The sequence below is a fragment of the Perissodus microlepis genome, chromosome 20 (genome assembly GCF_051167445.1).
Source record: "Perissodus microlepis isolate ML-2025 ecotype Zambia chromosome 20, ASM5116744v1, whole genome shotgun sequence".
NCBI lineage: Eukaryota > Metazoa > Chordata > Actinopteri > Cichliformes > Cichlidae > Perissodus > Perissodus microlepis.
The window spans coordinates 10,433,093-10,447,539 of NC_140480.1; the positions used below are offsets into that span (position 1 = coordinate 10,433,093).

Sequence of the window (14,447 nt, forward strand, 5' to 3'; positions counted from 1 at the left end):
CGCTGCAGATTCCCGTCAGTAACACTTTCGGTCCACTAGTAAAACGTAGTTCTATTAAACTGCGCTTGATTACTCTTGAACCGGAACCGGATGTAAGTCCCAAAAAACAGAATTTTGGAACTGAAATTGAATTGTAGAACTGAAACTGAATGGTGAGAAGTGAATCTGCAATTATTCGAGAGCTACATTTTTAAAGGATAAAATACGGTTTCAAAGCAAATGGATTCATTTTCAAACTATAAAATTCAATTTCAATTTAGTGATGATCATTTTCAAACCAATAAATTGAATTTCAAATTAGGCTAATTCATATTCAGTTTTTAAAAGCATTTATTCAAGTTACAATTCAGATTCAGTCCGAGCAATTCAAATTCAAATTTAACTTATTCAAATTCAGTTTCTGATGGCACAGATTTCTGCTCATAGGACGCGTACCAAATCCCACACATGGGCAGATGGGTGCCTTGGAAAGAAAGACTGGATCTCCTTTGCTTTCCATTTTCTCTTCAAGGCAGCAGAGTCCCGCCAGACTACGACTGAAGGCATAAAGAATGACCTTATCCTCCTGTTGCTTGAGGTCCCCTCCCTTATCCTCTCCTTCCAACTGCCTGCACCAGAACTCCTGCTGAAGACACTGCAGGGCCACCTTATATCTCTTTCGGCACAATTTCAAAGAAAGAGGATTCCGCTGCGTGGCTTCGTGTCTCAGGTCCACCAACCACTTCGTGATGTTTATTTTTTCAGCCAGGTTTCTCAGCCACTGCTTCTTTTTCCCGTGTTGGCGCTCCGTGATCAGATTAATAAATCTTGTCAGGGCCATCTGGTACATCAGGACTAGGTCATCTCCATTTAGCTGTCTAGCCCGGTTCAGAGCTCCGAGCTTCAACTTTTTGCCGCTGCTTTTCGTATAGCAGGAAATGACGCTAACTTTTTCCTCGGCTGCATTTGCAGTTGACATTCACACTCTCGCCATCTGCTGGATTGGAGGATGGAGCAATGGTTATACAGGAAAGCTACAGGTTTTAGAAGACCAATCCAAAATAATTTTGTCCGTCCGGACCCATATAGGGACCCCAAAGGTCAAACCTTCTGTTGCCCTGTGTGGGATAAGCATAGGTTTGCCCTGCTCACGCAGTCCCACCCACAACTACCCACTGTGAGCCCATGCAGGTAATAACATTTTGGCACATTACTTATAATAAGAACCCACCAAGAAGGGAAACACAGTCGTGGAGAAGATAAAACCAAAGAACATGTTTGATTACACTGTCAGAAATATGAGGCTGGGAGAAGGCAACTGATGCAAAGCCCCAGTAAAAGGAGTGAAAGTGGATCTCATTGATATGCTGTAAAAGAACTCAAGAAATGAACAATATCAGGCTATATTGCATTTTCTAAGACAGACTAACTTAATATCCTTTAAGTTAGTCTGTTATCTGCTAGAATTAGATTTTTGTGTACTTTCTTTGAGGGCAAGTGGATTCATAGTGTATTGCTTTATAAGTTAAGATATCAAACAGAAGATCACTATGATCATGACTTTGGGGACTGTCAGGAAGAGCATCTCGTGTAAACATCTGCCATCTCCTCATGAAAGGAGTGGCTTTCCTGAGCAATATTCTGGTCCACACTTCATGCTGAATGTTGCCGGTAATTACAATTTCGCTGTTTGACAACCTTTAATAAAACTCAAGAAGAAGACACCAGATGTTTAGATAATAGCGGGTGTTTTGACAGAGAAACAACTTGCTCGTCATGTGTATTCTTCATTAGAGGTAAACATTAAATACAATGTTATAGTGCTGGGCGATATGACAATATATATCGTGTGGACGATAGAAAAGTGTCTATCGTGCCATTTCTCTTCTATTGTTTCTATTTTTTCAACCCTAATTTTATAAATTATTACATAAAACATATCATTAACCCTATAAAATAGTGATGGGATTTCCGGCTCTTTTTAGAGAACCGGCTCTTTCGGTTCGGCTCACTAAAAAGAGCCGGCTCTTTCGGCTCTGAACCAGCTCTTCAGGTTGTTTTGTTGCTTTCTCCAAAAGTTGATTCTGTTCATCTGGACGTAGTGTTTTGTGGGAGAAACGTTTCGTCACTCATCCAAGTGACTTCTTCAGTCTCAGCTAACTGCAGGTTTCCCCAAATCTTATAAACAGTAAATTTGCATAATGACTGAAACCAGCCCACTGAAGGAACAATGGACTGGGAGATCAGTTCCTTAATCATAATTATGCAAATTCTCATGACCATTGATCAACAACCACTGACCAAAACCCACTGATCAAAGACCACTGATCAATGGCCATGAGTACCATTCACAGAGAGTTGGGGAATGGCTGCAATCACAGTATTGTAAGATGGCGAAAGATGTACCCTTAGGCCCCCTCCTCGATTCAGAGATGGTCTTTCCCTTTTCATGTAAATGGCCTCCATGACTCCGCGCTCAAACCAGCGTTCCTCCCTGTCCAAGATGTGTACATCCTCATCATTGAAAGAGTGTCCACTGGCCTGTAGGTGTAAATAGACTGCAGAGTCCTGGCCTGACGAGGTAGCTTTTCTGTGATGTGCCATACACTTCGCCAGAGGTTGTTTGGTTTCCCCGATGTATAAATCCTGGCAATCCTCCTGGCACTTAACGGCGTACACTATGTTACTCTGTTTGTGTCGGGGGACCCGATCCTTGGGGTGGACCAATTTTTGGCGCAGCGTGTTTTGGGGTTTAAAAGCCACAGAAACCCGGTGACACACATACTTCTGGCACATATGGGATCACTACAGGTTTTCGCTTGGGCAGCGGTTGTCCTTCTCTCCTGGATCGGCTGGAGCTTTCTTTAGATGCCTTTCCAGCTTTGACAAAAGTCCAGCTGGGATAACCACATTTACTCAGGGCCTTCTTGATGTGCTGTTCTTCTGCCTCCCTGGCCGCTGTGTCAGTGGGGATGGTGTTCGCTCTGTGTTGTAGCGTCCTGATGACACCCAGTTTGTGCTCCAGTGGATGATGAGAGTCAAACCTTAGATACTGATCCGTATGTGCAGGTTTACGGTACACGTCAGCTTTTAGATGTCCCCCATTCCTGATGGAAATCTCGCAGTCTAAGAAGGCTAACCTGCCACTTTTCATATCCTCCCTGGTGAATTTGATGTGTCGGTCCACCGAGTTAATGTAATCTGTGAAATGTAGTACGTCCTGGGATTTGATTTTCACCCAGGTGTCATCCACATATCTGAACCAATGGCTTGGTGGTGTTCCAGGGTAGGATAGCAAAGCCCTCTTTTCCACTTGACCTCCCAGTCCAGTGTTCCTTCAGTGGGCTGGTTTCAGTCATTATGCAAATTTACTGTTTATAAGATTTGGGGAAACCTGCAGTCAGCTGAGATTGAAGAAGTCACTTGGATGAGTGACGAAACGTTTCTCCCACAAAATGCTACGTCCAGATGAACAGAATCAACTTTTGGAGATTTACTTTCCTGGATGATTGAGAATGCATCAAGACATAAACAAATAGAGAATGGTAAATTTACATGAACCTCACTCTAAATGGCTTTATATAAATATCATACGTACTATGGCAATGACAGACCTTAGCAGACTCTGTGGGTCCAGCTTGTGCAGTGAAGCACGAGCGATTTGCTACTGCACTGGGCATTCCAATGTCCTCCTCTACCCACACAGTGCCGTCTTTTGCCGTGTGGCTCAGACAGGGCTTCCCAGTACCACGGTGCCTCTTCCATGGAGGCATGTTGGGTTCTTGTTCCGTCTCCTTTTTAGATTCTTCTGAGGAGGTATCAGTGGCCTGCTGGACAAATGAAACCTCTCCTCCATCAGAGTCTGCTTCATCCATTTCCTGAAGCAAGACCAAAGCCTGTTGCGCGCAGATGTTCTTCCTGTGAGGCAGTGATACAGAGGCCATCCTGATGTGCGTTGTCAGAAATGCGAAGAAGAAATGATTCTCCCGCCTGGGTCAGTCTGCTTTTATGCACAGCACTGTGCTGAAGTAATGCAATGCCACTCCCTCACATACACAGTCACAATGGAACAATGGAAGATCTGTGGTGAGAGTCAAGGAACTCCATTGCTGAATGCTGCAAACAGACTATGACACAGACAGACAGACTGTGTGGGAGAGTAAGCTAAGACAAAAGGCAGAAAGATGAAGAGATGAACCAACCTGGAACTGAGGGACAGAATTAATTTTTTATGTTTTCTTTTTTATGTTTTGCTATTTTTACATGAACAGGCAAAGGAGAGAACATGCAAAGCTGGGGAGATCACACATGTCACTCATGTCATTGTATTAGCAACTTTTCATTCTGTTTTCACACAATTTTTTATAAATAAAACAGACTTGTGTTTCCATATATTGTGAATGTGTCTTACACATTTGCAGGTCAGTCAATGTGTGGGATATTTTGTATAGATACGGCAGGCATTTCTGAAGGTTGTAACACAGAGGTTTGGCCTGCCTTGGATCTGAGCTACTCTGAGTAAACAAATGCAAATGTGCCAGGCCTCAAAGATAATGGGTGGTTTGCACAACAAAAGCAGGAGAATCGAGCTGACGACCTTTGAAAATCTCAGTAGGGGTGAATAACACCTTGGGTTAGTAAATTTAGTGTTAAAAAAAGTAAGAAAAAAGAAACAACATCATTTTAAAAAATGTTTGAAACTCAAGAGGTCAGAAATTCCACCAAGCTGAGCATTTTTAAAATCAGGGTCACACCTATACTTCTCTATAGCTCGTAAACATGAAGCAAAGACAGCGCTTTTTATGTTGCAGACATTCATCAGCAGCTGCTTAAAACAAATCCTCCGTATCCAGTGGCCAGAGAGGATTACAAACTGTGGACAAGTACAAACCAGAAACCAATAGCAATACAGTTCTGAGAGAAAGTGGTGCTGGATTGGCCACACAATCAGGAAGTCCACCAATAACATCACTACACAGGCCTTGTGCTGGAATCCAAAAGGGACAGAAGAAGAAAGAAAGACCCAGAAACACATGGCACAAGGACACACCTATCATAGTGTAGCTAAAAGCTTAGTTTCAAAACGATATATTTTATTTTTAAATTGATCGTTCAGTCCTAATGGGGATTATTATGTTATCCACAAAAGGTTTAGTGGATGTACTCAGTCATAATGTACAGGGGCGGCTCCAGAATTTTTTCATATGGGTGGCCATATGGGGGCTACTGAAAACATTGAGATGGCACACCAAAAACATAATTTAAAGTTCTTTTTTTGTTTTGTTTTTTTATATGCTGTTGTCAAATATAGGTCACTTGAAAAATGTGGCCAAAAAAAAGAAAGAAAAGTACATGCCTAGTTAATTTCCTGTTATTAAATTTGATATTCACTGTAAGTGTGCCTGCAGGTGCAGGGGCGCAGCACAGGCGAAGGAGTGACGACTGCAATTTGGAGGGACAAACAAAGTGACCATATGAATGACAAATATGAATATGGAGGAATAAATAACCAGCTGACGTTTCAACTCATTGTAGGGTGTCTTCCTCTCTCTTGTATTCAATTATTTTCAACATAAGACAGTCCTGACAGGGGCAACACTGGGAGGGCTAGACATTTTGGCTCTTAGAATATTACGTCAGTTTCCTTATTGCAGTTGGTCTTTAAATTCTTCATGTGCCTCTATAAAGTATATTGGAGGTCTGATTAGGACCCAACATGAGTTAGATTTCTTAATACAAAACTGAATCTATCTATTAAAGTTTTGCATACCTATTCTGTGCAACTTTACTTCAGGGTTCCACATGATGCCCAGCTCCTGCCCGGTCCAGATGATGATGCCTTTGGTTTCCTGCTTCAGTGCAAGCTGCTCTCCTTCCTGATTGGTGGAGATTTCCTCCTGTTCCTCTTTAGTCTGTGGAGGATCTGTGTTCTGCTGGTCCAGACTGGAGTTCCTTTCCTGGCTACAGACCTGCGGGTCATCCAGATCCTCATTTTCCTTACAATCATGTTGCTGTGGGAGGTCTTGATGGACAGAACACACAAGAAAAAAGTCACACTGTGAGCAGGTCTCTCAGATATGTGAGCTATATTTAAATATTCTCTCTCATGCAGCGAACAGAGAAGAATTCTGTTTACATGCAGAAAGTCATCATTTATGAGGCGTACAGCTCACTACTCCAACTTGGTCCTTGTGGCCAATAATCCACAGTTTTCATTGTCTCAACATTTTTCTACATTCTGGGCTAACATGACTTAAATCTGAAACAGAAAACATGTCTTCAGTGAGGCAGTATCCCAGGCAGTAATGCACGCCATGTGTCTTTGTGACATTTTGTTATAAGTCATATTCATTTCTATATTATGAAATCTGCTTATTACACTTTTACATACCAAATCTGGTCAGCCGTAATCCAGGTTTCCACAACAAATCCAGCTGTTCTCCGGTCCAGACATTAATCCCTTCATCCTCCTGCTTCAGTGCAAGCTGCTCTCCTTCCTGATTGGTGGAGATTTCCTCCTGTTCCTCTTTAGTCTGTGGAGGCTCTGGGTCCTCCTGGTTGAGACTGGAGCTCCTCTCCTGGTCACAGAACTGCTGATCATCCAGACCTTCGTGTTCAACAAAAGGACACAAGAAAATAGTGACTAATGTGATGATAACAAAGCTCAAGAAGGATGAAAACGGTCACCTATTGAGAATTTAGTTTGTGTTTTATGTTGCCACAGAAACATTCACTGATAGTCATTTGTTCACTGGATGATGTTGATAACCTTACAGCTGTCTGGGGTCTGATTTTTAGATGTGACTGCCAGTGATCATCACACACTGTGAATAAACAAACAAATGAACAGCAGCATGATCTGAATATGATCATGAAAGCTTAAAGTATTTTACGACGGCAGGTAAGATATGCTGTTAATGCTAATCTTTTAACATTTTACTAATAAATATGATGCAAATCTCATGGTCCACTACATTCCAAAGATGCTCTGTTGGGTTGAGAGCTGGTGACTCTGGAGACCCGAGTACAGAGAACTCAATGTCATTTTAAGGGAACTGCATATTTTCTCTTTTTGGACTACTCTCTGTAAATCATACAGATGTTTGTGCTGGAAATTTAAACAGATCAGCAGTTTCTGAAATACTCAGATCAGCCAATGTGGCACCAACACCCACACCACGATCAAAGTGATTTCAATCACCGTCACTGATCGCTATATGCTGAAATGCATGGACTGCTGCCATCTGATTGGCTGATTACATTTTGGATTAAAGAGTAGTTGAACGGGTGTAGTTAACAAAGTGGCCGTAAGTATGTTTACATAGATGCAGTGTTAGGGAGTAACGGCATACATGTACCGGCATTATGCATTTAAAATACAAAACATGAGTAACTGTATTCCATTACAGTTACCGATAAATTGGTAATAATTAGAATACAGTTACTTCTAAATAAATGGATTACACGATGGTCTTTTCCTGTTTCATATGTTAGGCTATACCCTCTCTAATTTTGTTGATTTCACGCATTACCGGAAACCCAAACAAAACACGCAACAAGAGGCTCTAGTATAAGTGTCTTGGTAATGTTGGTGGCGTCAGTTATACAATGGACCTAGCAACCGAGCTGCTCTCAACTATAAAGACTCCACCCGAAAGAAACATCTGGAAGTACATTCTTTTTTTAAAGACTAACATTAGCTAGGGCTGTGCGACATGACCAAAATCTCATATCCCAATATAAGACGTTTCTCGTCCCGATAATGATATATATGACAAAATAGTGCTTTTTCTGTAAATTCTGTGAATGTCGGGCAACTCGACTTTCATGAAGTGTTTTCAGCTGGGTGTCGTGTACCTGGAGTCGAGTATTTTGACCAATGCACTATATATTTTTAGATATATGTTGTAACGGCCGCCATTTTCTTTCTGAGTATTTATTACACGTGGGGGAAAAGCCTGTTCTAACGTTTGAGTCTAAGGTTTATTTTGAGCACCTGATGGCTCTTTTTTGCTTCTCATCTATAAACTCTCTCCACAAACTTTCACATGATTCATGCGTAGGTGGTCGAAGAGGTTTGTCGTGTTTGAGTCTGTGGTGGGAACCGGTCTGGGCATAATTTCCATAGTACAGTTTTCTGATCCGTGTCAGACTTTTCATAACCAAACCATGTCCATGCAACAGGGGGAGCCCCTCATTTAGGAATAACATCCTCAATTTGTTTTGACTGGTCCTTCTGTTTGGAGCTACCAGGTTCTGCCTCATCTTTATTGATTGTACAGCCCTAACGTAAGCCTACTACAACTACCTTGTATTAGTTTATGTAGCTATCTAGGTTATGTCCCACTTCAGAATCTTCGATGTACTATTGCTGTGTGACTCATTACTATTGCTGAAGGCTGTATTACAACCTGCTACCTGCAAATAATCATGTGCAATTCTGAAAGCAAACAGAAAGAAAACCTATTACTGATACAGAAATTGTGTTCTATACGAGATCGCTGCAAAAACTGCAGCCTTGCCTAATGTCCACCCTACTGTTACTCATTTTACATCACGATTTAAAAATTTACTTGAGATTGCTTTCAGAACTGCACATGATTGTTTGTAGCTAGCAGGATGTTAATGCTATGAAACAAGTCTAACAGTCTGTAGTCTATGAAATAACTTTAGCTAAAGCCAGCTAACAATGTTAGCTCGGTGGCTAGTAGCCTTCAGTTATAGCAATAATTCACACAGCAATAGTACATTCATGTAGTTGTAAAAAGCAAGTATTAAAGTAATAAAGTAATCCGGACCAAAGTATTCAGAATACGTTATTCACATCGAGTAACTTAACGGAATAGTTACAAACTCCATTTAGGCCATGTATTCTGTAATCTTTAGTGGAAAACATTTTAAAAGTAACCTTCTCAACACTGCACAGATATAACTGCGTACACTTTACTGTGGTGTATTACTAGTTCAATGCATTTAGATCATGCCCACGTGAATCACACGATGATCCCGCAACCCTCACACCTCCACACCTGTATTGTGTGACTTTATCCCGGGTCTGATATCAAGCAGTCTTAGCTGACGGATCTCTTCCTCATACCGGATGATCGTTTTTTCAAACTCTGAGAAGATTTCTTCTGCAGCAAAAGTTTATCTCTCCTTGATAAACTCTCTAAGATTCTGAACTGAAGACATTATTGCAACAACAACCGATACCGCCAAACCAACATCTTCAAACTTAACTCAGGATCGCGATGGGATCTCTCAATGGCGCCATTGCTGCTATTCTTCTTCTACTGAATTTACGGTAGGCTGGAGGTATCAAAGGCGTAATACTGCCCTCGTCAGGTCTCCTGATTTCTCTAGTACAGACTCTGCTTTGTCTTTCTACAAAGTGTTGACAACATTAAATACAGATGTTTTAACAGTGCTTGAATGTTTTATTTTGTTTACTCTAGCCTCCAACTCAAACTTTGGTTGCTCCTATGCCCACGTCACTTCCTCCACCAATCAGAATGAGGGTCCGGGTTCAGGAAGACGTCTTCCTGATCCCAGTTCCACAAAGGTCGGTGAAAAGTTTTAAGTTTGAGCAGTATATAAAAATAAATCCCAATCTGATTGGTATAGTGTTTTTTTGTTGTTGTTGTTGTTTTGTTTTGTTTTTAATTTCTGTTTAATCACCTCCCATTGCTCTGCATCCCAGTGAGGCCAACTCCTGCTCTGTGTCGTGGCTGTGTGAGCAGGCAGCTCAGCGTTACTACCAGAAATGTGGCCTCCTGCCTCGTCTCTCTCTGCAGAAAGAAGGCGCTCTGCTCTCCCCGCAGGACCAGCTACTGGCCGTCCTGCACACAAATGAAGAGGTGAGGTGACACTGAGGAGAGCCAGAAGTGACCATACTTGGACCACAGACAATTTAAAAGATGCTGAAGACTACCATGATTGGTTGATGAAGTCTGTTCACGAGTGTTTAAGACAAATGTTGTCACCGCTGCTATCTTGGATTTTAAAAAAAAACAAAAAACCCCACAGTGACAAGAGGACGGCTATGACTGTGAAACAGCTTGCATGTCAGCCAGTGAGCATACTCCTTTTCTTAGGCAAAGTATGACCCAAATTCATAAAATAGACTTTCTCATAGACACAGAGGTCTTTTTTTTTAAATCACTGATAGAAGGAATGGAGGTTCTAGGTCCTTCCACAATGACTTCATCTTTCTTACCCAGATGAGGCGTGCAGGTTTTAGACTGTATGATTCTGGTAAGAAGGTGAAGGGCTGGTTATGTTAACAAGCTGCCTGAGAAATTACAATCTGAGAAACTGTAAAGATTAGAACCATTTCTATTACCAGACTGGATGCTGACTTGCTTTTGGAGCCAGCTTCCAGGAGACACTGAAGGAATCACAGTTTTTGGGATTGAATCCTTGGCTTCACTTTCCCGCACCAGTGCAGGATAACTGATGGGTTTGTGTTGCGGGTTCTGGCTGAAGTTTGCTCGTGGGGATCTCCCTCCTCTCCCTGAGCGATACAAGAAGGCCTGTCAAAGTCTGGCAGTGGGTGAGCAACACAGAGGAAATGCATTATAAAACGCACACATGTGCATTTTTGTATTCTGTTATCAAGTACCATCTCTTTCTACCTGTAGATGAGAACAAGCGTGTCTCCCGGCTATGTGAGGTTCAGGACCGGGGTTCCTCCGTGTCAGGACTCCAAGTGTCTCGGTTTGGCCGCCTCTTCCCTCGGCCCGCTCCTCCGTGCCCTAAAACTTCAGGCCAGCCTCACCGAGCTGCGAATTTCTGGAAACCGTATGTCTGACGACCTTCTCCCTGAGCTGATTGCCACAACGCTCACCATGTCTCGTCTGCAGCTGCTGGACATTTCTGCCAACTGCATTACAGGGGACGGCCTGGAGAAGGCTGTAAATGCTTTAAAGGGACAGAGTGCACCTGCATTCCTGGTAAGGGCCTCAGCTAGCCAATACTGGCAGCTCCAGGTTTACCATCTAACCTGTATTTAAGTACCTCTGGTCTTAATAACTACCTTAGATCTTAATAACAAGCTAACCTGATTCGTATCAATGATATCTGTCAGAGAGAATTGGCTCTCGTGATCATTTGCTTTTTCTGCTCGTTTCCACTCAAAGTGCCTGGAGGAGCCGGACCTCAGTATGAACCCACTGGGGGACGGCGTGTCTGAGTCTCTGTCCTGTCTGCTGTCCTGCTGCCCTGTGCTAGCCAAGCTGTCTCTGCAGGCCTGCGGCCTCACTGCTCGTTTCCTTCAGCAGCATCGACTGCTGCTAGCCAGCGCGCTCACAGGTGACTCTCTAACAAGCAGCTGACTGAAGCCTTAAGCTTCACTGGACTCCCACCCATAAGCAAAACTGCAACTAACTTTACATCTTCTGAACGTTCAGGCACAGGCCATTTGAAAGCAGTGTGCCTGTCCCTCAATCCCCTGGGCTCCACCGGCTTTGAGCTGGTGTTGAAGACTCCGCCCCTCCACTGCCTCACACACGTGGACCTGTCAGCTGTCTGCAGAGGGCCTGCTGATTACCCGGCACTGGAACACCTCGCCAAAGTCCTGTCACAGGTGTGCACGCAAAAATCATGCAATGTCATTTATTGTCGAAAGATATAATTGTGCAATCAGGTTAAGACTGTTGTGTTTTTGCAGGACGAGTGCTCTCTGACCCACCTCAGCCTGGCTGCAAATGGGCTGACAGACAGCAGTGTAGCTACCTTGGCGAGGTGTGTGTGTGTGAGGGCGTCATTTCTACGACTCAGTTATTACTCATGTTATTAGGGCTTTGCCTTTGTTTAAATTGTCACTCTTTACTGGCATGTTGGACTTTTTATTATTATTTCACAGGTGCCTCTCGTCGTGTCCCACACTGGTGAGTCTGAATCTGTCAGGAAATCCGTCTGTTACATCAGCGGGACTTCACAACATCCTGGCGTCTGTCAGAGAGGCCCGTCGACCACTGACACTTCTAAACCTCGAAGGTATGTCTGAACTTGGAGATACTCCATGGAGTTCCTTCTTTTTTCTAAAGCTATTCTTAGATTCACCGTTTCACACTAATTCACAATTTGGATTTCTTTGATGTTTTTATCACCTGTGCAAAGTTGTACTTGGCAACAGTTTGTTTCTTGCTATCAGTCCGTTTCCTTTTGACGCATTTCTAAGTTTGAACATTTAGTATGTATGCACAGAGGTGTTACATGATGAGTACACACACAGACATTACAATATAGAAGTGTGGTTTAAAGATTAAAAAAAAAAGATTAGCTGTAAATTAATTTTTCATTTTATGGAGCAGAAAACATTGCTGAATGCTAGCTAATAGGCTACATTTGGATGTCAAATATTTATAGGGGGGGAAATGGAAATTATGGATATGAAATAAAATGTTTCTTTGTTGCTTAACCTGCAGGTTGTCAGGTCTCTGGTCCCTGGGAGAGTCAAGACCTGGACAGTTTGTCAGAGCTGGTCCAGGATATCCGTCTTTGCTCTCAGGCCCTCAACAAGCTGGACCGACAGACCTTGAAGCAGAGCTGGGACAGGACTCAGTCACACGGACACTTTCTCGACCGAAACTCCAAGTGCCTCCTCTCTGCCACCTCTACTTGAGGGTGGCAGGTGTGTTCATAATAAATAATTAATAATGAATTATTCATTTCATAATAATTCATAATAAAAGTGGTCATTTTTATAAACATTTTGTTTAATGAGGCTACACCAAAAAGAAACAAGATAAAAACAAAATAAAGTGACATGGTGTCCACCAACAGTCTGTTGATAGCTTGTGTTTTATGCATTTTTGTCTGCCTTATTTATATATGTAAAGCTCTGTATCTGTATAAAGAGTTTGTATTAGTGTGTGAGAGGTTTTGTGTCACAATGGTCCTGTTTTGTAGGATTTGATTTAAAAAAACAAACACAATTAAAGTAACCGACGATGCTATACGTTGACATCGTTCTTTCACTGTAAGACTCAGCAGGCTATGGTGAATAATCACAGCGATTTTCAGGTCTCTGAAGAAATCTATCTAGGAGCTACGACAGTGTAAAGACACCCTGCAATTTTAAATGTGTGGCGACATTTGAATGAGGCGCGTACCAGTAGAGGGAGCCAACACCACGAATGGTACACGGCCACAGATGCGCTTTGTGCAATGTATTTGTGACATGCAGGAGTGTCCGCAAAGAAATGTGGATAAGTTGTAAATCAAAAGCTAAAGAGCTCATTCTTGCACTGTTTTGATCAGAACACACGTGTGAATGTCCAAGTGTTGAGAATTTGTAATTATAAAGTGAATTAGGGAAAGATATTAGATACTGCCACTGGCTAGATTTCAACCTGGCCTGCCCTATAATATATTTCAAGCGTTTCAAGCGTGGAATTCTCAGTATCACTGTGGTCCTGGGTTTTTCCACTGTCCTGCTAAGTGCCTATGTAATTGTAACCAACATAAGAGAGAGACGTAACATCGTGGAAGAGACATAAAGTGAGTAAAAACGATCTAAATGCATTTAGAATATATTTAGAACTACAAATGACACTTTTCTTAGCAATTATTGTTTTTTATGTCAGGCTTCAAGCTAGCTCCTTTATTTGGGCTTGGGACCAGCAAAAGTGACCGAAATTTGGTCTTTAAGTCTGGTCATTAGCCGTGTCTGGACCCAAACTACACTGCAGGTCCCAAAGTCAAATGATCACTGAGAGTTAAAAATCTGTCTGAAGTTAGAAGTTAGCAGAGAGTTAGCTCGTTAGTTTCCATCTAAATATAATATACCAGTTTCTGACTGAGGGATTTCTAAAACAAATTAAAAGGCACAGCTCTGCTATCACTTCTGACATACATGAAGACAGGAAAGTAAGCAGCAGTGATGTTTGTAGGGTTACTGAAGTTTGGCTAGCTGGTATATAGTGATGTGCTATGTGACTAGCGAAACAGCTATGTTAGCATAACATTAACACGGTGATGAAGGGGAACTTTTTTCCCACTGGATAAGAGTTAAGGTGAGGGTTCCCGATGGTTAGGGACAAATGCAGTGGCATGGCAGGATGCTGTAAACGGACCAAACTTCAGTCAAGAGAACAACTGAGATAATCCATCCACATACAGGTTAGTCATTAATGTGCTGCTGCATTGCCTGGGCTGTAGTTACATGGTAAGGTTTTAAGAACTGAGCTTTAAAATGAATAGTTGTAATAAAAACTGAGAGAGGCCGACAGTGATCACTTACTTTTTGTAAGGGGCTTGTTGAGATTAAATAGAACAAGTTACAAAGCATTAAAACATGTTAAAAACACAACAGCCTTATTAAACGCAGAGTAGTTTGGGCCCAGAAGTAGGATTCATCACGTCATCACTTAAAGACCGGATAGACACATGGTGGAGTTACTCATGTTTACTGTTGTTGCCACTTTCTAAATGTAGCAGGATGAATATTATATGTACTGGTTGAT

General features: G+C 42.2%; 1 long non-coding RNA gene and 1 pseudogene across 2 annotated transcripts; one reads left to right on the plus strand and one right to left on the minus strand.

The window, feature by feature from the left end:
- Window positions 1-3,434: 3,434 nt before the first annotated feature.
- Window positions 3,435-9,233, minus strand: LOC146364136 (uncharacterized). Its single transcript, XR_014798986.1, has 3 exons — window positions 9,009-9,233; window positions 6,371-6,586; window positions 3,435-6,001 (listed from the first exon to the last, which is right to left on the minus strand). It is a non-coding gene; the product is annotated as an uncharacterized LOC146364136 (long non-coding RNA).
- A 205-nt stretch (window positions 9,234-9,438) lies between these two features.
- LOC146364137 (tonsoku-like protein) lies at window positions 9,439-12,604 on the plus strand (annotated as a pseudogene). The gene is made up of 9 exons (XR_014798874.1): window positions 9,439-9,541; window positions 9,680-9,835; window positions 10,451-10,531; window positions 10,620-10,931; window positions 11,118-11,289; window positions 11,388-11,563; window positions 11,648-11,721; window positions 11,843-11,976; window positions 12,408-12,604. The product of XR_014798874.1 is annotated as a tonsoku-like protein (transcript).
- The last annotated feature ends 1,843 nt before the right edge of the window (window positions 12,605-14,447 follow it).